General features: G+C 42.6%; 1 protein-coding gene across 4 annotated transcripts in view; it reads left to right on the forward strand.

The window, feature by feature from the left end:
- The window catches only part of PDZD2 (PDZ domain containing 2), a 201,973-nt gene that overhangs the window by 31,890 nt on the left and 144,669 nt on the right, over positions 1 to 25,414 (forward strand). The window contains exon 1 of one of the 4 annotated variants that reach the window (XM_059837118.1): positions 392 to 521. The exons of the other annotated variants lie outside the window; for them this stretch is intronic. The gene's annotated coding sequence lies outside the window, so the exon portion shown is untranslated. Of the gene's footprint in view, positions 1 to 391; positions 522 to 25,414 lie in introns of those variants that run through there. 4 annotated transcript variants of the gene reach the window in all.

The following is a 25,414-nucleotide window of genomic DNA, read 5'->3' on the forward strand; positions in this document are numbered from 1 at the left end:
GGAGGTTTGGCAGGGGGAGGGCAGTGGCCACAGATTTGCTAATTTGTTTTTCTAACTCATGAATTTCCACCCCCCTAAATGTAACCAGAAAGGAGGCGGCATCACTTGGCAAAGGAACATTTAGGTTAAGTTTCGTTTTGCCGGAAATGTTTTTTCTTAGTTGTTAAAAACAGATTGAGGTTTTTGACACAATGTGGTGTCCAGCCCAAGTGTGGGTGGCAGGGAACACTTCATAGGGGGGTGCCAGATGTTTTTCTCTGCCTCAGGGGAATATCTTTGAAAATACTCACCCTTCTGGTGAGATCTGCTGCTGCACAAACTGCAGAAACTTAGAGGGATCCCAAACATTTGTGCTGCCTGTGGACACTGAACTGGTGCTCTTGTACATCCAGAGCTCAGTAGGAAGCCAGGGGATCTTCTATCTTGATCCGAAGCTCCGTGACCAGACATGTCTCTGACTCATCATCTCCAGTGCACTGCTACTGCAAATTATTTGAATTTCCTGTGATTCTGTAACCAAGGTAATGGCACTCGTTGTCACTGGTGGAGCTGGCTGTCCTGTTTCACTCATGGATTTTCTTTCTGATGGTACTTTGGGAATGGTTGTCTCTGGCTGAATGACACGATCTCTGTTTTGCTTGGTGATTGAAAATGTCTGCTTTGCTCTTGAAATCAGAGCTGAAACTTCTCTTCCGCTGATGTTTGCTTTACCCACGCCTAGCTGCTGTTAGACAGGTATTGACTTCAGCTCCGTGAATATCTGTTTTTCTGCACTGTGCTTTGGGGTCAGTATGGAAAAAAAATATGTCTGTGCTCTTAGAGAGAGCACAGCATTCTGTGGGAGGGCTCTCAGCCTTGTAGGGATTTGTGTCTGTCTTCTGATGGGTGTCTATTTTTGTTTTGAGGAGATTTCTGGACCAGAATGTCAACAAAATGTAGGTCCAGAGGGATAATGGGAGTTGTGGGATCCATTTGCCCATCTTAGAGCAGAACAATATGCTTATTTAGCCTATTCAAAAAACCTAAGGCAAAATCATCTTCTTCTAGCTTGCTCCACTGCCCTGTCCTTGCAGGTTTTTCTAATGTGTAGCCTAGATATTCCTTGTTGGCAATTAAGCTGATTAATTTTTGGTTTACTCTCAATGGACATAGAGTACAATTCACTGCTGTCATTTCTGCAGCCTTACACAGCTTTGAAGACTTAATGTGTTCAGTCCTCTCTTTCTGAGCATACATAGACTTCTTTCTTTGAGCCTTTCCACAGAGGGACACCCACTCCTGCAATAAAATATCCAAAATCTGGAATATCTCTCTTGGTCACCTACTAGGTTGTCTGGGAATCTTTCCTACTGTGTGCAGTGGAGATGATTCATGGAAAAATGCTGGTTATAATCTGTCATGGCTATCTTTATTTCTAAGGGTTTTTTTTTTTTAACCTCTTTATAAAGATAACTTTACCAGATATGAGTACACGTAAGCAAAAAAAAAAAATCATCTTTAACACAAAATATTATTGAAGTTCTTTTTCATACAGCAACAATTTAAATGCTTCTTACTCCCTTTCAAAATATAGGATGGAAAGATTTAGGGAATTGGGGGCATTTGTTCTTCCTTCTTACCTCAAAACCCTGCTGCAAAAATTGTGCATCTTCCACAATACCACAGGGCAATTTTGTAAATGTGGGGACAACCAGAGCTTGAGTTGCTTTGTGGATTTGAATGACTTCAGACTATTTTCTTGCAGCTGAATATTTGACTGTGTGGGAGGGTTTTCTCTTAAAAGCAATGAAAAAACAGGGGGGAAGAAACACTAAGCAAATTATAGTTCCAAATTTATTCAACAGATCACAGTTTCTGTACCATGGATACAGATTATATCACTAATATTTTGCACAAAGAAAGGAGGTAGTGCCACAGACCTGCAATTAATATTTCACTACAGCAAAATATTGTGATGTAGCTGTCCTGATTTGCAATATGCACAAAATCAGTGTGTTCCAGGCATTATTTTGCATTCTGCTTCAGTTTCTTAGGAGAAGTGTTGCAGCAGAAACTGGTACTTAGTTTATAAAAAGCACAGCCGGTATCACTGGGAGGGATTTTTGTGCCATGTGATGTGGCGTGGCGTGTCCTCCCCTCAGATTATAGACAGCCAGAGTTAATTGCCAGTGTGATGCCAGGCTGTAGCCAGCTCCATGGCTGCCTGGCCTGGCCTTTTGGGCAGTTTCCCATGCTACACACTCCAAAGTTTGGGCTACTATGAAAAATACGGTGTGAGCATCTGCCTGCCTGGGCTGCTGCTGCTGCTCCCTGTGGAGAGAGCTGGGCCCTGGAGTGGAAGGATGTGCCAGTCCCTCTTGGGTGCCCGTGTCAACAGGCTGGAAACACTGAGCAGCCATGCAAGGAACAGCCTCTGGGTCTGGCCATCACAAAAGTGTGCAGGCTGGAGCAACTCCTCCAGCTAAGACAAGTTTTAGTGTTTTGGGTATAACAAAGCCTAAACTAACCTAAGGATGTGCATTGCAGAAGGCAGGGGATTTTCTTTTTCCCTTTTCAACCACTTTTCTGCAAAACATTCTAAGTGTTTTGTTGCAGACAATAAGGATGTTGTTGAAGAAGGTTGATAGGCACTGCCTGGGCTTGACACAAGTGCCTGTGACAGGAACACAGTTGGTATAATGACTTACATGCAGAGAACAAGATCTCTGCATCCAAGACAAAGTGCTTTGTATGCAAGGACTTTGCTGCCCACAGATGCTGGGAGAATTCTTCCTAACAGCTGGGGGGCTCACAGTTTTGGGTGAAGGCTTCTGTTGTCTGTAAGGGCTGAGCTCCGGAGAGTAAAACCAAAAAACCCACAATATTTACCAAGGAGCACTTAGTGCTTCTACTTAGCTTTGCATTGCCATCTCTTTAGAAATGTGAAATTCTACCTTATAAATTAGGGTGGTTTTTTTTTTTCCCCTACCTCTACATGTTTCCATCACCATCATATTATGGATGTTACCAGGTGCAGATGGTCATCAAATCATCTTCATATTCCTGCCTGTGCAGCAGTGCACCTTCCTCTGTGTCAGGATCCCATGGGTAATGTTTTGCATGCATGCAGCTCATTTAGGGAAGTACTTGGAACTTGCAGACCGACTGGGAATTGAATTTTATTTTCTCTCCCATGGTAACCACCAGTTTTTGCTCAGCACAAATGGCTGTCTTTCATCAGAAGACACATTTTTAATGGAGAAATAACTGGTAAAAAAAAGCAGAGCTGCCATGCATTTAGAGACAAGATGTGCCTTAGCTAAATCATTACTTCTAGAAAAGTTGTTTAGCCAAGCTGGCACCCAGCTGCCTTCACCCTGGCCAGCAATAGTCTCCCACCAAACCACAAGACTCTGCCTGGAATTTTTCTTAAGAAGTAGTCCTTGCAAATCCTCATCTCCAATTGCAATTTTCCCTTTCCCCCATTTCCCTGATTTTGCTAAATCCAGGTATCCTTGGTATCCCTTGCCTGCTATATCTTCTCTGTGCCTCAGCCAATTCCCTACACTCTAATCTTTAATCCTTAGGTTGTTTTTCTTCTTTAGCCTGCGGTTTTGCATTAGTTAATCTGGGTTTTGCACGTGCCTGGTTTATCTTGCAACACAGTGGGTTGCCCACTGATGGTCACCTTCTCCACCAGTGCAGAGCCACCTCTGCAGCTCTTGTTGGCACAGGAAACATGCTGTTATGCTGTTAGAAGTGCAGCAGTGACTGTGGGAATTGTAGACTGGCACAATTTAGGACAGGTCAGAAATTCTCCTAGAACTGAGCTGGGCAATTGGCTGGATTGAAGTTGGCACAGAACAGCACCCAGACTTTGAGCAGGGGCTCTCCCAGTGCAGCTGAGCAATCCTTAAGATGTTTCCTTCGTTTCTGTGTTGATATATAATATTTTCAGCGAGTGTCCAGGCAGCCCACCAAATTCTGTTAACAGTCTGATCCTAAGGGGATTAGCTAATGACTTTCCATACTGATTGGGTAATGACTTTTTGGAAAGTGAGAACTCAGCAGAAAACAATCCTGGCAATTACAGTCTGCTCATGTCAATACTGCAAGTGTTGCAGAGCTATTCCATGAATAAAATGGCTTAACTTCTCAAATTAAGTCCGTGTCTGTCTCACCAACCTCCCTACAGTCTCCTATTCTTGTCTGATAGAGGAATATCAGACAAGATATTTTATGCTCCAGACTCTTTGGGGGTGAGAGTGGTTGTAATTTCCCTGAGCAGACTCTTGTTCTGTCTGCTGCAAAAGCTTTTGGTGGCATGCCCTGGATCCTGTTGGCATTTCAGGTGCAGCCAGCCCGGTGGGCTGGTGGCACACTCATGTGCTCCCCAGGTACTCAGTATGCTACTGAAAACAGCCAAAAAGCTTTCCCGACTTTGGAAGAGAAGACAGGATTTCAGACATCCAAATCTAGCACAGGCATCACTGGGGACATAAATGCTCTTTTGAAATGTATGTTTAAAAGGGGAAGTCTCTAAGCAGATCCCTGAATGAAGGTCTGGAAACAAGGGGAGAAATAGTTGCATATGTAAACACTCAGTTCAGAACGGGTCAGAAAGAGGGCAAGTTTGCAACCAGCATTCTGATAACTCTTCCAGAAAAGTGGAGCACAACCCCACATTGACCATTAGGGTATGCGAAGGAGAACAATTATGCTATAAGAACAACTCAAAATAGAAACAAAATACACCCAAGAAGGGTCCTCAGCCATACCAACACTTAAGTCTTTGTTCCCTCTGGAGACGAGAAAGGGTGTGCAGCACAATCTTCCTGAAACTTGCAGTATTTTTTACTTTTTCTAAGCACTCGTTTTGCCAACAAAACAACAGTTTAAAGATGTGTTAGCAGCTGCATCTGCAACTGCATCCTTCAGCCATTGTTATGCATAATTACTCACTGTTTTATCAATTCTTTTGTGCTCCCAGTAGTCTGGTTTGAGAGCCAAAGCACATCACTGAGATGTCTGCTTGGGTCCCATCAGAGGCACTGAAACTTGGCTGACAAACTGCTTTGTGCTGTTTGTTTTACCCTCGCTGCTTGATGCTTGATGTAAAAATCAAATAAACCCCTCCAGCCTGTAAATGGGATGGCAAAGTTCATAGGTAACAACAGTGGCCTGCCTGCCACAGTTTGCTTTCTAATATATGGAGTTTATAAAATACATCTTTAGAAAATAGTTAGCAGGAGGAAAAACTGCAGATAAGCAGTTTATTGGAACCAAATGTGGCTGCTCCATTCTCTTTCCAACTGCTATTAGGGACAGTCTTAAGAATGTTGGTAGCTTAGTTATAAAGAGCAGCTAAATATTGGAAGTGTTGGTACATCCTGATGGTGAGCACAGAGAAATCTTATGCTTGTTTTCACTGTTACATATTGATTTGGAGATTTTTTTGTGCCATGTGCCGCTCACCTCTCCCATAGCTGCTTGCCTCCTCCTTCCCCACTGTCACTGACTTGCTTCCCTGAGAAGAATAATGCCTATCCCAGGTTTCAAAGGAAATTTGTTCAATGAAATGCAGTTACATTTCTTCTTAATTTTGGCAGCCATACTTTTTCCACTCATCTTCACTGTGGTGCAAAAGTCAGTAGTTTCTAATGAAAACTAATTTTTACTCCTTCTCCTCCTCCACAAAAAAATTTGAAAAATACAATGACAGATCTTTTTCTGGAAACCAAGTATGATATGATTTGAGCTTGCACACCCAGGAAATTATAATGCAAACTGATTTGCAGCCTCTGAGTGTAGCGGCCTTTGCCAGCTGTTGGCCACAACAGAGTGCTGTTGTGTGCCCTCGTTGTCACTGTTGTCACCAGTGGTGCTGTGAATGGTGCCAAGTGCATCCCTCATACCCTGCCTTGGAGGGGGGGACACCCCTCTTAGCTGTCCCCAAGAACAAGTCCCCACCACTGCCACTCACATTCCTGGGGTGCTGCCTGAGCAAAGACGCCTCCCCTTTCCCTGTGCTCCGTGTCGCTCAGCTGCTTTTTTCCTGCTCTGGTTGGGGGCAGGCCCTGCTGCCTCTTGGCTTTCAGTGCATTCCTCCAGCTGTTGCAGTTGTGTGCCTCTCTGCCTCTCCCATTTTTTCACGGCCTGAGTCATCACCACAGCTCCTGAGCGCTCCTGCACCTTCAGCATCTTGAATCTTGGTCTGACTCTTACTGCTTGGGCCAGTTTCTGGTATTTTCCTTCATTGTCCTGATTTTGTAGATTATAAATTTAAATGAAGAGGGGCTCTGATTTTCCACTCTCTGCTGCTCCCGGGCCCTTGCTGCATAGTAAGCGACCAGCTGACAAACACGGCATGTAACATCATGCATATTCCTGCTGACATTGTTGACAGCAGAGCTCATGCATAAAAAAATTTATGCCATAAAGCATAGGTAGCTCTGCAGACTTCTGCTCTATTTAATGCCCAAGTCAGAATATTGGTCAAAGCTTCTATAAGAACGAGAAATGACATTTCCCCATCTGCTCATGTGAGGGGAGGAGTTTATTCTTTGAAGAGCAGAATAATTGTTAGAAGACAAATGAGCAGGCTAAACTGCAATATGCTTCAGGAGTAATTGCTCCTGAGTTGCAAATGTGTTCAGTGAACAGGGGCTGTGTAGCAATGCTGTTGGGAACAGGTATGAAAGCTTTTTAATGCTGCTGGCAAAGCAAAATGGTGCTTCTTTTTGACCATGAAGTAAAATAAGAGAAGGATTTAATAATAATTTTAAAATAATGATTAAGAGAAAAATTGTTGTGATTCTTATCTAACTTATTTTCTGAAACATGCACATTTGTTAAAACAGAGATTGAAGGATGAGGTCTAGAGACATAATGGTCCTGTTCTATGTAGTAGCCTTTCTGCTGGTTTTTGGCAAATCATGTAATTGTAAGATAGGCTGGGTTCTCTAAAGGGATTCTGGTTCCCACCCACCTGCCATGGGCAAGGGTCACCTTTCACTAGGTCAGGTTGCTCACAGCCCCAGTCTGACTTTGAATGTTTCCGGGGATACGAAATCTACCACGTCTCTGGGCAACCTGTGTCACTGTCATAACAAAAAAAATGATTTCTTACATCTGGTCTGAATCTACACTCATTAGTTTAAAATCTCTACCACTTGTCCTGTCACAACTAAAAAGTCTGTTCTCATCTTTTTACTGAAAAAGAAAACTAAAAAACTAAACTGACTAAAAAGTCTGTCCCCCTTTACTGAAAAGCCACAATAAGTTCTCCCTGGAGTCTTCTCTTCTCCACGCTGAACAGTCCCATCTCCCTCAGCCTTTCCTCACAGCAGAGGTGCTCCAGCCCTCTGATCATTCTCAGTGGCCTCCTCTGGGCTGACTCCAGCAGGTCCCTGTCCCTCCTGTGCTGGGAGCCCAGAGCTGATGCAGTGCTCCAGGTGGGTCTCAGCAGAGCAGAGCAGAGGGGCAGAATCCCCTCCCTGCCCTGCTGCCCACGGGGCTCTGGATGCAGCCCAGGACACGTTTGGCTCTCTGGGCTGGGAGTGCCATGGCAGGGCACGTGCAGCCTCTCACCCACAGCACCCCAAGTCCTTCTGGGCAAGGCTGCTCTGGGGCTGCTCATGCCCAGCCTGTGCTGGTACCAGGGGATGTCCCAGACCAGGTGCATCACCAGCACTTGGCCTTGTTAAACCTCATGGTGTTCCCGTGGGTCACTCCTTGAGCTTGTCTGGGTCCCTCTGGGTGGCATCCTGTCCTTCAGGTGTGTCAAACCACCTCAGCTTGGTGTCACCTGCAAACTTGGTGAGGATGCAGTTGTTCTCACTGTCTATGCTGTCAATGATGATATTAAATAGTCCTGGTCCTAGTACAGGCCCCTAAGGGACACCACTCTTCACTGATCTCCATTTCAGCAGTGAGCTGTTTATCCATTGCAAGATGTGACTTTGTGGCAAGAGCTGCCTCTCAGTTTGCTAAACGACCCTCGTGCACTCAGGGTGCAGGATCTGCATTCAGCATCAGCACTTCCTGCCACTGAGTTGTGGTGAGACTGTTCACCCAGTCCCCTCCTTTCCATGCAAGTCCTCTCCCACTTTGAGGACACCATCACCCAAGGGGACAGAATTGTGATGATCTTTCAGTGTTGAAGGTTCTCTTCTCTACTGCACCTCAGTGTTCGGTGCTGAAGCCCAGGTCTTGCCCTCACCTGCCTTGCAGAGCCATCTCTGCCAAACATCACAAGTATCTGATATGAAATAGAAAATGTTAATGGAAACTATCCAAAAGGCAGGTGGCCAGGGTATAATCCCCTGCCTGTGAGCTATTTGAAAATAGTGTAACAAATGTGTCATATTGCCTCTCAAGATCCCCTATTCATATATTTCTAGGAGAAACACTGTCAATTTTTGTGCTGATTTTGTGAACTAAGTTTAAGCAAAATTTCCTGTTCCTCCACTTATGCTTAAATCATTCCCAGATATATCAATGTAGGTGGGTTGGGTCATACACTTATTTACACATGAATGAAAAACCACATGCACAAACATTCAGCATTTTATTTTTGTAAAGATAGGCAAAACTCCTTTTCTTTCCCTTTTTAAAAATTTAGGTCTGCACTTGAGTTTTGATGCATTTGTTACAAATTTCTGGATTAGTGGTCTAAGTTAGAAATCCTTTGTTTTCCTACCTTTGCTGTCACTTTTCTCGTTTGTTTGAATTTGATAACGCACAATGAAAGGCCTGTGCATTGCTGCTGCCTTAGACCCCGTGCAATGTCAGTCCTACGCTGCCTCATCTGAAGAATTCTGATCTTTTTTTACCTGAAGGTGCTGAACGTGATTTAGTGGGTAGGTGTGGGCTGCACATCCTGGATCCCTGTCCACTTCTGCAGGCTTGTGTGTTTCATGGCATCATGCCGCCAGCTGCACAGAGGAGCTGTCAGTCAACAATCCATGAGCACACCTTTCTACCAGATTCTTTCCAGAGGTTTGTTCTATGAAAGACACATGCTTGAAGGTGGTGGTGACACTAGTATTTACTATTTCCTAGTATGTAAAGGCACTTTGTGCCAAGCTGTTTCAAAGGCACTCATGAAGACAATGGATCACAATCTGTTAGATCTGCAGAAGGGCTGCGCTGGTGAGCTGGGGTTAGTGGGTCCTCTGGGTATCCAGGCACCTGGCAGTGGTGTGTTTTTCAGCAGTAAATGTTCAAAGCAGGAATTTAAAGCATTCCAGTGCCGTGTTTCCTTCTGGGCAGAAGATATTTGTGCCGACCTGCCTCTGTGTGTCTGTGGACTGCTGTTAGTGCTGTCGAAATGCCAGCTGGCTCCGGGCATCCGCGCTCAGTCCCCCGCCACGAAGGCATGGGCGCCCTTTGGTTGGGCCCCAAAAATAGCTTTTATTCATTTATTGAAAATGCAGTAATTATAAACATGCTAGTTTAATAACTGTGTTTAATTAATGGTGGGTTAGTAAACGATGCATGGAGAGGAGGTTAAAATTTACTACAGGCTATCACTGTGTAGCTCTTAATTGAATTAAGTGTGTATTAAACTGGACCTCTTTCCTGTCCCTGGAGAAACGAGCTGGGTGCACTGGAGTGTATGGATGCTATTGATTTCAGAAAGCTCTGGTTAAAGGCAGTACAAAAATGCTCTGTGGCCAAAGTCCAGATCCTTCTGCATATATAATAAGGCCAAGGCAATGTTAGCACAAAACGATAGAAAGCATGATATTTACTTAAAGAATTCATATACCTGTTATTATTATCACAAGTCATTTCCCAAGAAGGCCTAGTGAAAAAAAAAAAATTCCCTGCAGTAAAATTTTAGCCTTATTTTGTAATTGTTAGCTCTTTGAATAGTTTTTATATAGAAGAATAGGTTGTGTCTGGTTTTTCTGTGTATATGTAAAAGCATATAAACACTTAAACACAGTGTCAAAAAATCTTAAGGAAGATATCAACAGGTTTTTATTTTGTTTTTTCCAGCCCTCTGTGTCCAGCAAGACTGTTTATAGCATAAGTAGTCCTCCAGGAAGGTTTGTAACAGAGGGAATGAAGGCAAGAGCTGCCATGTGTTAGGCACGGCATCCTTGTGCCCTGTTTCTTTTAGAGAAACTCATGTCGTGCTTGAAATGAGTCTCTATAAAACTTGTGTTCTTAACACAGAGAGCTGCATGTACATGTGGAATAAAGGTTGTCTCCATTTGCAAAGGGAAAAATTAAGGAGAAGCTGCAATTGAGTTTGCTGGGAAATTTGGACGAACACTACAGTTCAATGTAATAGAATAGGGTTTTTTTTAGCTTTTGTATTAAAAGCTTCTAATTGACTTTTTAATGTATTTTGAAGGACAAACGATATATATTGCAAATTCATATTTTCATGTTTTATGAATATGTGTTCTCACTGTATTCATGTACCTTCTTCTAGCAGAATCTTCTGGATGTTGCTTTGGCTTTGCATTATAAGCTTTAAAAGTAGTTCTCCTGGAGCCAGCTAGAGTTTTAGCCACATGGAAAACCATGAGTTGGCCTTGGATTTTATTTTTTTTTTCCCCTCAATATGAGCAACTTGTATACTCAGGAAGAAGCAGTTTGCATCAACTCATGGGGACAATAGCCCAAATAAAAATTTTGCAGAGAAAGAACGCGCTGGTATTTTTTTCACAGATCCACAGCATCAGGGCACAAAGTCTTATCTGAGCTGTTGGATATCTGACTCAGAAAATGCAGACAGCTTGTATTTGACTGTTTTTTTTTTCCTATTGTACAGGCTGCAGAATCAGAAATAATATAAAGTGACCATTAGGAGAGAGCTGGGAAGGTGTCATTGACCATTTGACCAAACCCTCAGTTACAGCATTTTTTCCAGAAAAATGGCATTTTCCTTCAAGTCCTTAGAAAAATTCTCTTTGAACTTAAAAAGGCAGATATTGTGCAGAATTTATCTGCCATGTTTGTTAAAAACATCTTTTCTAGTTTTATAGAAAACTAGGTCACACTAGGGTGCACTGTTTCTTTTTGTGTCTTACAGACAAAAATGTAATCACAGAAGGATGTTCTAATGAAGCAATTAACAGAGAGATTTGTAAAAATATTTGAGGAATGTCAGTTTTCCAGGAAGTCTGGCAGTTTGGGAAAGGACCAGACTTTTAAGAATATCTGAAATGCTTGAACTGTCAACAAGAAAAAGCAAAGTAACTCAAAAAGTGATTTACAGAAACATATAAAGAAATTTAGTGGGTTTGGAGGTCTGACAAAATTCAGGAAGCAGTGGAAGAAGTATTTAGTGATAACTTCTGAAGAAGGGCAAGACAATGGAATATAGAGATTATTCTTTTTGGTGATGTTTGTGCCCTCTGGGTGCGTTTGGTCCTGATGCTGCTCATACTGGGCTGAAGGGTGAAGTTTCCACCTATGTGAAAGCTCTGTGAGTTTCTGGAGCCTTGCATGCCTGGATCTTGGGATAACACCTGTGCAAGGAGATCTCTTGTTCTCTGGAGCGCTCTGTGCAGCCCCCACCTGCTGGTTTGTGGATGAAAGAGCTGCTTTAAATACCAGTACTGAGGTTTGTGACACTGTGGCACAGTAACACACTTCTCTTTGGGTTTGTGTTGTGAATATTATGCCTCTGGTGTTTTCGTGAGAAATGTGCCTGGTGAGAACTAGAGCAAGCCAAAACTGCTAAAGCTTGCATGCGTGGTAATGTTATCTCTTTCATGGGCTATTGCTCTCCCACAGTATAATTTAGTTGAGTATAAGTTGCTTCAAAGAAATCCTGCCGGTGTTGCTGCTTGTTACTCTACAACGTTTGGGTTAAAATAGCAGGGAAAAAAGGGTGGCTTAGCTTTGATGTCTGATACTGTTAGGAGTGAGTTGCTCTTTCCTGCTTCAGAGAGCTTCTCACAGCTGTTGAGAGAAGTACTTAGCCCCAAAATGCAAGACTTGTATCCCCCAGGGCTGGCGGAGAAGAGGTTGTGAATAATTTGACTTGAAGTCAAGGTGGTGCTCGGTGGAGCAGGAAATTAGGAGTGCTATTTTTAAATGCTGAAGAACTTATTAAAAAGCAGTAATAGTTTTCATTAGACAAAGAGCTTTGAATTTGGGAGTCTCATGATTTGAGGTGGCATCATTCATCAAGTAAGTGTTTTTTAAAGAGTGCCAAGTAAATCTGTCTTTCTGGAAGGGTTGGTGACTATCAGGAGAATTAAGTAAGGGATGCGAAGCTTTTTGACATAAATTTTGGCATGCCAAGTATGTCTCTCTAAATTGGCAGCTGGTGTTGCCACACATTAGCATTTAGAATAAAATAAAAATGACAAATTTGTCTAATGTGAGAATGAAACTAACACGGAAATTCTGCTCAGTCTACATCAGTTTGGTCCTCTCTCTCCTCTGCTCTGTGCCTGTGATTTTCCAAGAATTTTAAAGATGAGAAATACACAAGCTTTCATACCCCCTCCCCTTCTAACACCAGATGGAAAATGGCCCAGGGATGTAAGCTTGCAGCAAAAGGAGGGATAATTCAGATATTAGAGAAGAAAATTCTGAAAAAGGGTTGGGGTCACTTAGCCAGACAGGCTGGGCAATCCACACCAGTGGAGATTGTTGTGCAGAATTTGCAGGGATGTGCCATCTCTGTCCAACACTATTTCAAGCAGGGAGGTTGAGCAGAGGCCCACTGAGGTACTTTGCAAACTAGGTTAGTGTGCTTTCTGTGACAGAAAAAGGGCAGTCAGCCTTTGAAGATAGTTATACCAGGGTAAAATCAAGAGAGCAGAAGTCTTACCTTCCTTTGTCCTTGCCCAAGACAGAAAAGCGTGTTAATGCAAAGAATATTTGACATTAAAAAATTATGTACAACCAGAGCAGAATAAGATCCAGATCCCCATGGCTGCAAAAAGTCGCTTTGATTTTTTTCCGGACCTTTGGGTTTCTTAGCAGCAAGTTCTCTGCCTAAGGGCTCTTCAGAAAATGGGTAGTCTAAAGCTGGCAGGTCTTGAGATTAATTTTATATTTTTCTGCTGAGTGTAAGTCCAAGAAGACATGTAGTAATCGTGATAACACATTTACAGTCACACTAGAATGCCCTGACCCTAAGCAGGTCATAAGCTTCAAAAAGTAACTGTTTTCTGTGATGTTAAAACAGCATTTATTCTTTGGCTTTGTAAGACTTTATAGTTCAGTAGAGTGTGAACAAAAGTGCTATTTGGTGCTTCAGGAAGATTCTTCTATTTATTACTGCCCAAGATATCTCTTATCTCCAAAACAGAGGTGACTTTTGAGGTCTCATACTCTTCAGCACCTGGTTGTACATATTTGCACAGAACTGTAAATGAGATATTTCCTTCCACTGTTGAGTCACTCTTGTCCAACAAGTGGTATATATGTAAGTAAAACCAAAGATTTTTTTTAAACTCATTATTCAATGGAAAGCTGATTAATGAGACCTTGAAACCTAATATCCCCAAGAGACAGTTCACAGCACTGCATGCAACCTAGTTCATAGCAGGCAATAAAAATCAGAGGTGACTTGAGAGTGAGCCATTATATTGTGCTTGGAGGGAAATTCAGGCTCAGACACACGGTGGAGTTTGCACTGGGTAACAATTCATACAGGTCAGCAGACTGTGGTAACTGGGGCTCAGTGACTGCCTTTGACAGACAACAAGGGTCAAAACCAGGCTATTGTTGGGCTCCTGCCCTGCTCGCTGCCAGGTCCTGCACCTTCCCTTTCACAAACACTAAAGCCTCTGTGGCCAGGCCTCCAGCCTGGATGATTTCCTGGGGCAGTGTCAGGGGCCCTGCCCCAGACCAGCTATTCTCTGAATCCTTGGGATGAGAGAGCATGTGAGGACATTGTGCATTCCCAAACAGGCAGCAAGGAGCTTGCTCAGCTGTGATGTGATGACTGGCTTGGGCTCTGAGCTTTTTTTCTAGATAGATTGTCAGATTTTGAATTTCTTCTTTCTCACCACTCTCATGACAATAAATGTGTTGTGTAGCTTCCAAGACAAAAAAAAATTGCTTCTTGGTGCCAGATGAGGTTTGCTTCTACTTTAGTGACTCACAAAGTAAGTCTGAAGTTTGCTGAGGCTGCTTATGGTTTTTAGAAACCATTGCTTTTAGCATGAATTTGGTTTCTAAAAGCCCTTTAGAAGGGGGTTGAAAATTCTGCCTTCAGCCTCCCAAGCCACTGCTGTGGTTCAGACTGGTGAGGCTGTTCAGTCGTGGAAACTGGAGCAGGGTAGATTTTGATAGCAAAATAATGATGGTAGGAAGGGAGGGTGGAAGAGGGCAGAGAAGGGAGAAGATGTGTGGAAAGACATTGTCTGGTTCTGGTTTGTGTGTGTGTGTGTGTGTGTGTGTGTGTGTGTGTGTGTGTGTGTGTGTGTGTGTGTGTGTGTGTTTATGTGTGTTTATGTGTGTGTGTGTGTGTGAGAGAGAGAGAGAGAGAGAGGGAGAGAGAGAGAGAGAGGGAAAGAGAGGGAAGACTGGGTCTTTGCTGGAGGAAGAAATCAAAACCCCTCTCTGAGAGCGTGGTCCTGCTCTTGATTCACTGCATGCCAGTTGAAAAGGGCAGCCCGGCTGGATTTCTGTCTGCTGTCTTATAGAAATCTCTGTTCTCCAAAGCATTTACTGCCTTAAATGTAAAGATTATCATTACAGCTCACACTCCTGAGATGTCTGAAGCAGAGGCAGACTAGTGACCGCTCACTTGATCTTCATTAAGGTGCATTTCAGTGGTTTTTACCTGAGTGTACTGGAGCTGTTCTGGGTTGTGTCCCAGCTGTAGTCCCTTATTTGTTGTCCTGCACTCCCAAGTTGAGGTCAGATGGAAGGAGTTTCCACTCCAGCAAGTCCCTGCTGCCCCGAGGGGCTGGTTAAAGCCTGTGGGGTGAGTTGGTGCCCTAATGAGCTGTGGGCACACGGATAATGAGGCAGAAACTAAATCTCCCACATCTCTGTCCGTCTTAAAATTATGAAGTGCAACATAATTTATCTGAGCAACCTTATTTTCAGCATTTTCCCTCTTTGAGTGTTGTACTTCTGCTTTGGAAACAGCTGTTTTATATTTATCCCTCTCATATGATGGTCCAGAAAGCTTGCATGCATCCACTTTTTAAAATTTTTGTCCATAAGTACAATTAATTTCTAACTAAAGGTTAGCAGTTTCAAAATGCAACTGTAAGAACATGGTGTTCTAATGGGAGAAGAGAAGCTGTGAGCAACCTGCCTATCCCCAGGAGAACTGCAAGGCTGGAAACCCCAGGGATGAGTAGCTGAGATGGGTTAAACAAGGGCTTAATTTTTTCTTTGAAAAATACTATTACCTAGTGTGTCAAGTCTATTCAAAATAATCCAAAATATCTCTTGGCAGATTATGGTTTTAAGAAATCCCATTTAATTCTGCTTATTTCCTTATTGGATTCCTGTTATGGTTTACACTTTTAGGCTTTCTGTAGAAGCAGGGCAAAATTTCAATCTGTGTGTTTTGTCTGTGGGGAATAGAGAGTCCATAAATTAGCTATTCCTTGTGGGAAAGCCTGCAGTGGCAATTCCTGTGGGACATTGTTCCTCTGAAGGGGAAACATCTCCTTTTCAGGCTTGGCTCCTGCAAGGCACATTGGGCTTTTTACATCGGGTTGAGGACCGGCAGGATGAGGATGTGTGGTCATCAGCCCTTTCTGCAAGAACAGTATCAGACACCCAAACTCTTCAGATTTTTAAGGCTGAAGGTAGGGGAAAAGGCAAAAGAAAAGAAAAGAAAATATTTGGGGATTTCTTAGTATAGTTCTCTGGAACTTTCACAGGAATTTAAATATGATATTCCAGTGAATATGTCTCTTTAAAATACTGGATTTTCCCAGTGGATGAGAATTCCAATTTTTTTACTAACTCTACTTTATTGTATTTTAAGGTTTTTCATCTTGAGGCTGGGCATCTGGGTTCAGTTTTTGTTTTATGAAAAAAGCACTGGGACATTTAAATAATTCAAGGGAGAAATTATACGCGCTCAGCAAACAGATGTCAAAAAAAATGAAAGAAGCTTAAAATCTAGGCCTCCAAAGTCACTTCCATATATTTCCTTTTTAGAGAATGCATTTTTAATCAGCTTTTAGAAACAAAGTGCTGTGCTGACATATATGTACTACTTACCCAGTGTTTCATCATGGGACAGAACAAAGAAACTGAAACCAAAGTTACAAACTACTGTATTATAATATGCTAAATAAATACTATGATACCACATTGGCTCACCTGACAAAGCTCAGAATTACAAGACTGCTGTGTTGTTGTTTCCCAGTTTATGTGAAGATAATTGAATGAGTTTCTATGCTTTGAAACAACAGGAGTTCATACAAGGGCTCTGGTGGCTCTGATAAAATCAAAAAGGGAATTGAAGAAGAATACCCTTTCCCAGGAAATACGATCACTGTTCTCATTGTAATTTGTAATTATAATTTCTGATTTATCTTTCATAGTCTCGTTCAGCACATTTTCCTATGAAATAATTTCAGGGGTGAAGTTTGGATTGTGGTGTGTCTCTGCCTCCCTGCACACAGCACAGCTCTAGGAAGGCTCCTGCCCTGGGTATCGTCTAAACTGTCAGCCAAAATATGAAGAAATGCAGCAATCTGAAGGGAGTTTTGAATGTTTTAGTAGAATAATGGAAGAAAAGTAGGTGAAGACAGACAGAAGAGGACCTTGCCCTCCTGAGGGTGGTGCTGGAGGGGTCAGCCCAGCTGCTTTTGAGGCTGCTGATAAAGCTGTTGTTGCCACATGGTTTCTCGGTGCCGCCACGTCATTAGTTTGCATTTGAGTTTGAGGTGTTTAAATCCTGGTTTAGCACCTGGGTGGAGTTCTGGAGAGTCTGATCTCCAGGGGCTGCAGGTTTGCCTGGGGCACCTGGGAGAGCAAGGACAGTGCAGGGTGTCCACCGTGCTGTTGCCTCTCCCCTTGGGGAAATGCCTCCACATATCGCAGTTTCCACTGGGCTTGGAGCCAGCTAAGGAAGATCTTCGAAGCTGACTGAATAATCCAGTGAGGGACAGAGGCTGCTACACCTTTCACTGGCACCTCTAAGGGCGGATCAGGTTCAGTGGAGCAAATCTTCTCCTGCCACTCACTGCCATCAGTATGAAGGTGATTTCTGGGTTTGTCACCTCTCCTCCGTTTTCATTTTGGTGGAGGGGATTGCTCAGATTTTATGGGGTCTTTTTAAAGTTGTGTGTGACACTCTGCTCCTCCTCTCTTTTTCCACCCTGCCCAAATTAAACCACGCTAGCAGCTATTGCAAAAGAGATGTGATTTAATCAGGTCCATGCTTGCTTGTTGCCTGAACAGGAGAATGTGGGACTAGCAAAGCAAGGAAGGTTGTACCTGCTTTCTCAGGTGCTAGGTAGAAAGAATAACACTTTGTCATGCTCTGGCTTTCCTGGCTGCTGGGTTGTGAATGCTTGCTGGCAACTCTTCATGAGCTTTCCTGCTTGGGAAGAGTGGTTCTTCCTGCAATTCCAGAGTATTTCCTTTTCTTGGTTGTTTTTCTTGTTGGCTCTGAGTCTTCCCTGCCTGCAGGTTGCTCATAGTAAAACATTAGTCACCAGTAAAACTAATTTTTTTTTTTCATAGATACATAATGCAGTGATATGGCTATGAAATAACTATCTTTAAGAGCATCTTAAATGTTGCTTGGGATGCTGTGATGACTTTTATGCCGAAAGTGTTTAAGAAAAGTATTTTTAAATACAAAGAGTTGGGTTGAATTTTCTAAGACTGAAATATATGCTGAACATTGAGATAAGTAATATGGTCTTTGGTAATATTCTGGTGAGAACATATAGGTATTTCAGCTCCTGATCCCAAGCGTGTTTCTAAGCATATGAAAAAACAGATACATTGTAAGTCTGTTGATATGAGCAATATTACATAGCTCCTTAAGTGTTTGAAGGATTAATACTTGAGTTTTTGATAACTAGACTTTTGCCTATGCTACACTTGCTTTTTTCTTAAGAAATATTCCCAAATGTGTATTTAATTTATAATATATGAGTCCAATATTGTAGTAGCACTATACTTGGTTTTAAAAAGTCTGTTTGGTTTGAATAAGGCTCACTTTGAAGCTTGAGCTTGATGGTAAATTTTGGGGTAAAACGGGGGTGTGTGGTAGTTCTGTTTTGTGTCTTTTAGTGGTTATATCCTGCTACAGAGAATGATTATGATGAGGGCTTCTGTGGGGGAGTCTTCTTGTTGCATGTTCTTAATCTTTGGCATGTCTCTGAAAGCCTGCCTAGCTTCTTTCAGATATGATCTGCAGTTACACCCATCTGAACAACATAATACATGAAAGTGCATATGATGTGTCTTTAGGTCCAGTGTGTGATTAATACACCAATACTGTTTGGGATAGTAAAGATTATTGTGTGTGTTTGTGCTGAATGGACTCCCTCTTTTGTTCCTTCAGCCCAGTAAGAACATTGACTCAGAAACTTGAATATTTAAGATGCCTGAAGGCAAGACTTTGCTCTCCACGCTTCGCTCCTTGTCTTTGTAGAGATGATGACTGCATAAAAGCACATGATTAGATGAAGCATTGAATCATTATTATTAGAGCATAACATTTATTTATGTATTTTTAATTGGGGCGCAATTCAGCACTGAAGTCTTTAAAAGCAGCAAAGAGATACAAAAGAACTACCATGACAGCAACTTCTGTGTGTGAAACCTTTGTCCCGGACTTTGTGCAGATTTAGTGAGATGGTATGTAGTGTAAATGTGTAGAAAATGAGTATCCTGAACAATACATGGTGGTGACAGCGTTCCTGAAGACTCTGCATGTCTGGGCTGCAGTATCTGGACTCTGATGAACATTGTGTGCAGAATTCCAGGAAGACAAGCATCTTCTGAATGTCCCCTGAGAGCACAGGCTCTGCTGGCTGGGGGTAGGTCCTACTCTTATGGCAGCAAATACTTCTCAATTACCGGCTAGGTAAAATCCCCTTACATTCTAAGAAGCTTTCTCCATCTGTAGCTGCACTCTCCCCTCCTTTTTCTTGACAGATCATTTTCATTTAGGTAAAAAACTCTGTTTGAAAGGCACTAGACCAAAGATTGCAGTGATTACCTCATCTAGTTATTTCTGGAACCAGAGTACCATCCTGAGCTTGCTTGTGTGGAACTTCAGAAATAGCCATAAAATTCAGCTGCCTCCAAAAGCATAATCACACATTGCCCGAGAAAGGTCAGAAGAGGCTTGAGAGGCTTCCAGATCCATGTTCCAAAAGATATGGGTGCAGAAAGACATTGCTGCTGTGGTCAGTACTGGGGCAGGTCCTGTGTGATGTCTTAATCAATGATTTGGACAAGGGGAATCAAGAGCACCCTCAGCCAGTTTGCAGATGGCACCAAGCTGGGTGTGAGTGCTGACCTGCTGGAGGGCAGGGGGGCTCTGCAGAGGGATCTGCACAGGCTGGATCCATGGGCCAGGGCCAACTGTGTGAGGTGCAACCAGGCCAAGTGCTGGCTCCTGTCCCTGGGTCACAACAACCCCCTGCAGCTCCAGGCTGGGACAGCGTGGCTGGAAAGCTGCTGAGTGGGAAAGGGCCTGGGGGTGCTGGTCAGCAGTGGCTGAACATGAGCCAGGGTGTGCCCAGGGGGCCAAGAAGGCCAAGGACATCCTGAATGGATCAGCAATGGTGTGGCCAGCAGGAGCAGGGCAGTGACTGCCCCTCTGTGCTGGGCACTATTGGGGCTGCACCTCGAATTCTGCTCAGTTTTGAGTTCCACAGTGCAGGAGAGACACTGAGGTGCTGAAGTTGGACTCAATGACCTTGGAGGTATTTTCCAACCTAAATGATTCTGTGAAAAAAATGGATGCTGTGGTCAACATCAGCAGCATCTATTCTCTGAGAGGTGATAGCTCTTGCTTCCAGTGAGTTTCACCCGCAGGGTTAACCTTCAATTTGGGAAAGAAAAATTCAGTCTGGTATGCATGCTTTGGGAGGCTGCTGTAGGGAGTTCAGCTGGAGGTTAAGAGGACAGAGGCAGCAATGACTGTGTTATGGTTCAGTGGTCTGTGTCCTTCAGAGGTCACAGATGAACCCTTTGTGCCTCAAGAACCTCTGCATTGGTCTGAGAGCAGGAACGGGAACTAAATTAAAACTGAAGAGACTGAGCCTCCCTCTGTGGAAATCCTGCTGTTGGCTGTGGTCAAAGCCATGTCCTGGTTTTGGAGATGCATTCCCTAGAGGAGGTGATGAACAGTCAGCTTCATGTGTGCTCTTGTCTGTCAGGGCTATATGGAGGAAAGCTGAGCTCTGCTGGTGTGTCCAAGTGCTTCATACACCTGAACCAGCCCTTCATGGAGGACTGAAGCATATGCAGTGTTGAAGGGAAATGCAGGTATTGCCTCCAGGTAGATATTAGCGGTAGAAATGTAAACTGTTACCTGGAAGTCATTTGGTTTTTCACCTACCGGCTGAGTGGGAAGTGAAAGAACATTAGTGATGATGAGTAAGTGAGCAGCGTTACGGGATCTGCCTGTCATTGTCTAGGGTAAGTTTTGGGAGGAAACTTCTGAAGTGGTCTCTAGAAAGCAAATTCAAACTGCCCCTCTTCGAGAAAAGTGGAAAAAACTGTTTATTTAACAGGCAAAGTACTCACAAACATGAAAAAATGAACAGCATTAAACAATGTAACCTCTCACTGTTCTGAAGAGATGGCAAATTCAGAGAGAGTCCTTGTCACGGCTGTAGCTTGGCTCACTCAGTCTCTTATCCATCCCTCTGGTGCTGGAATGCAGCATCCCGGCCCCGGAGGGCCACACGTGTGAGCTCCTGGTGCCATTCTGGGTGTTCAGTCCAGAGCAGGGCTGATCAGTTCCAAGAAAAGCAAAAGCCACAGTCCAGGGAACTTCTCTGCCTAAGCCAGCTAAAACCTGACTAAAAGCAAAGGAGAGCTCTGTTCTGCTGTCTGTCCGTGCTGCAGACAATGCAGTCTGTGGGCAGGAGTGCAGGAGAGTGAGTGCAGTGCCTGCAGACAAACCACACACTTCTTCCCTCCCCTTCACTCTCAGAACTGTCTTAGAGGTGCAGAACTTTTTGCTGGGCTAAACAGGTGAATGGGGATACAATTCAGCATCATGAAGTCACCCCAGGACACTGCCAAAGCCAAGATGGAGAGGATCTTTCTCTGAAAGTCCTTTCCTAAGCTCTACTTGGCACACTTGCTTGGGAGCACTCACAGCAGACTGTTAATTATTTACATTGCTCAGGTCATCAGATTTGAGATGATTAATGGATTTTGGGAATAGCGATGTTGAAATATGTCTTGTTATAACTGGTAATAACATTAATAATAATAATATAATTTTATTTGTCTTAATTCAGACTTATGGGAAAATGGAAAACTATTTATTTATTTATTTATTTATTTAAAATTTTAGCCTTTCCAGTAACATGGTGAAATCCCATCAGTCCACCTTCCAAGTGTATTCATTTTGCAGTGTTGTAAGCTGTTTGTTTTCTTGGTGCTTATCGGCATTTAATTTAAACAGTTTGTTGGGGACATTTGTTTGTTTAATATAGAACCACAGTATTGGAACACAAGATGTTTGTGGTTTGTTTGTAATACTAGATGCATGACTCCTGCAGACAATGTAGTCCAAATTTAACATGTTATTTACATTTTCCTGTTTTATGAATAATTATTGCAGAGATCTTTCCCACAGGAAGATCTTAAGAAGAGTGGAAGCATTTAAAAATAATTACAGATCTACTTTTGTGCCTATTTTAATATAAGTGTTGTTTTCAGAAAGAACTGGAGTGTACTGTAAATTTCTATAGAGTGTTCAAAACATTCCATGGAAGGCTGGTCCCTCAGGAAGACTTGCAGTTGAGACATTTGGGGTTTTGGCTATAAAGGTATAGGTAAATAGGGGCTTGTTTCAAAGTCATACAGGAGTAGGTGACATTAGCGAGGGCCTTTAAAAACTGTGTGACTTAGGTGCCTAAATGTAACTTTGAAGTCCAACTCTCGTACTTATATCCTTATGCCTGTAGTTATGACTAGTTTTCCGTGTGAAAATGTGTGTGTGTGTGTGTGCGTGAGTGTGATATAGAGCTGTGCTATTTTCAAACTTGGAAAGGGGATGCTTCTTGGAATCTGCATACTTAAAATTAGATTTTCTCTGTTGTTACACAATTGTAGAGTAAATCCAGAAAAGCATCAGTGACTAATTATGTTACTGCAGATTTTTACTTCTATAAATTATGTCAGAAATGAATTCTGAGTACTCTGAAAATTCATAATGGTGCTTCCCAGCATCAGCTCTGAACTCTTCAGCAAGTGGAAGAGATCCAAAGGATGATTAGGCATGTTGATGTACAGAGGAGGCTGAATAATTGCAGAACTGGATGGGTACCATTCTTCAAGAAACTCTTTAAATACAGTTCTTTCATCATTGAACAAGCTTGCAATAACTTGGTCCCTTAAACATGCTTTTTTTTTTTTTTTTTTTTTTTTTTTTTGCTATCAAACTGAATAGTCTTTAAGGGCTTAGAGGTAGATAAGTAGTTTTAATGATCTGACAGCCAAAGAAGTTTGCTTTGATATAGTCTGGGACACTTGATCATGTGAGAATTAGGTAATTTTTAGTCTTGTCTGAAGTAAGTTGTTTCATTCTGGTTTAAATGAATGCAAAAAGGCAAGCCTGTCTTACTTCAATACTCAAATTATGTTGTGAATAAGAATATTGGAAAGATTTAGAAAATCGCTTAGAAATTGTGAAGCTTCTTCATTTTCCCACCTGAACTGGACTTGGAGAGGAGGCTGCTGGAGACAGTTTGTGCATAAAGAGGATGAGGATGAAAGAAAATAATTTGATCATGCTAAAGGGCTTCTGTATCAGTATCAGAAAGACTTTTAGATTTGATCCTCTCATTAATAATGGATGGCCAGACGGATGCTTCCTCCTCTGCTGTCTCTTTTTAATTCATCTGAATGATGGTGGAAAATGCAGCCCAGTGGTTTGAGCCCAGCTGTCTCTCCAGTTTAAAAGCCCACTGTGTCTGTCTCTGAATCTCCTCTTGCAACACAGCAGTTTTGGTATGTTGAAAAGTGCACTTGGGAGGTTTCCTTACCAAACCAAGCAGGTCAAACAACCTAGTTATTTAATACACAAAAGACCTAAAACTGTGAAGCTGTATTCTCACAGCCCTGGCTCAGCATTTTATTGCCATCTGCAACCCAGCTGCCTTTGGTTATCCCTGCCTTCAGAGCAGGGCTGTATGACTGCTCACCATCCCAAAATACATCATATTTGCTGTGTCCAGAGGACACCTGCCTCTTAAACATAGGCAAGACTGCAAGGACATGCCGTGAGGGAAGGGCTTGTGCTGCCTGACCTGGAGTGGGAGCTGGAGACTGTGGTCAATACCAGGGTTCACAGCTTCACTGTTAACTGCTGACATACAGTAGATGTGTTCTTCAGATTTCACCTACTCATGTTATTTTTAGTAATATCATTAAAATCCCACCATGTTCCTTTAACATGGGTCTAGTGGGAAATCCTTTCTGGAATATCATGATCCTTGATTTCTAGTATAATTTCACTTGATATGTTTTGGAAATGTATCTCTTTTTATGAGCTTGCTTATGTTGTATGGACATAAAGAAGGAGGAAGTGGATGGCTTCAAAGCTCTAGAAGGAATAAGCAGCTTCTACCAAGAGGCAATGATTGGTTTTGTGAGACCAGAGGCAGCTCCTCCTGAGCAGTGCTGCTGACAAAGAGCATACCCTATGGCCTTTGAGGTAATACTGGTGGTGGAAGCTGCTGTGGACTTCACACTGTTACTGGGCTGCGAGTGATGCAGTCCTGCAGTGCACTCAGATGATCTGGAGCAAGGGTAGAAGGAATGAGGACAGCCTTGCTCTCATCCCATCCTCTGGTGGGACATGATGCTCCACGTGATGCCTAGTAGTGGGGGCATATATTGGCCTTACAAAATTTTCCAGTGGCCCTTTGCCTAGGGGAAAGCTTCAGATAAGGCTGTATGGCATGCCTACTTTCTTGTAGCTCCATTCCCTCTTTATAAAAATAGGCACAATCTCATCTCCTTAAGGAAAGATTTTACTAACTGCCAGTGTTATGGGTACTGTGAGAGCACCTGGAAATAAATAACTCCTGTAGACAGCATTTTGGTGGCAAAGTTTTCAAAACAAATCCAAGTATATAGTTAGGTTTTTACCTTACTGTTGTGCCCCCCTTTAGAGTGTAAGGTTTCCTGCAAGAAGTTTGCATTTCCATGCTTGGCTGTTTCAGTGCCCTCTTGGTGAACTGTTCTTTGTTCTCAGGGCTTGCTTGGACTGATATTGTAAATGTCCTGGCAATTACTAGGTTTGATTTAGTAAGTCTAGATGTTTGCACAGGTCTTTTGATCTTTAATATAGTGGACATAAATACTTGAAAATCAAAGCAGTTAAGAAGGCATTGCAGGGAACCTGTCTGCAAGAATTGATACAGTTTCACCGCTGCCTTTATTTAGCTATGCTATATTAGACTTTTCTGTGCCCAGTTTGCCTGGTTAACTGGTTTAAAGCAGGTTTCATCTGATCATATTCACATACCTCTGTTTTACTTGGCCACACATTTTTTAGGCCATGGAGTAGAAAGTGCACTTGAAAGATGTCAAGCATGTAGTCTGAAAATAAAGACCTACAAGAGGCCAAATAACTATTTTCTTCTTAGAGGGCCTGTTCTTCTCCTTTGGCCAGAAATGGAGCCCATGGTGACAATCTCAGATGAGGATTCAGCTGATGTTAAAGAACAAAAATCCCAGTTTTAATATTCCTGTATTCCTCTTGGTTACTTGTGTGGAGGTCAAACCTGAGGCTGTGGTTTGACTGCACAGAAAATCCAGCTTTAGGACTCCTACAGCTGTACTAAAAGCATTGAGGCCATGAAATATAAAATGCTGACTGCTATAAAACTTCCTGTCAATTCAAATTTGTTCAAAATCTCTCAAAGCCTCCCAGCGTAAGATTTAAATTTTTATTGCCAGGTCAAATATCAGAAGTCTTCCTATGGCTGGCATAAAGCTGACCTGTAAATGTGCACTCTGGCTAATTCAGCAGAAACATAACCGTGTGCCTGGATCTGATTTGTACCACTGGGTAATCCAGAATAAAACCGATTTGCTGCTGTCCTGAAGGATTTCAAACCGCAGACCATCACAGCAAAACCATCTTTAAACAACAGTGTGTCTTTTAGTGAAAAACCTTGATTCAGTTCCGAAGTAGTTTTCTTCCTAATGTTGCCTTTTTTTTTTTTGCTTGTTTGGTTGTTTTTTTTTTTTTTTTTTTTTTTTTTTTGCTATTAGTTTCTAACTAATAAGTAGAAACTACACTTGAATAGAAATT

Source organism: Haemorhous mexicanus, chromosome Z (genome assembly GCF_027477595.1).
Source record: "Haemorhous mexicanus isolate bHaeMex1 chromosome Z, bHaeMex1.pri, whole genome shotgun sequence".
NCBI lineage: Eukaryota > Metazoa > Chordata > Aves > Passeriformes > Fringillidae > Haemorhous > Haemorhous mexicanus.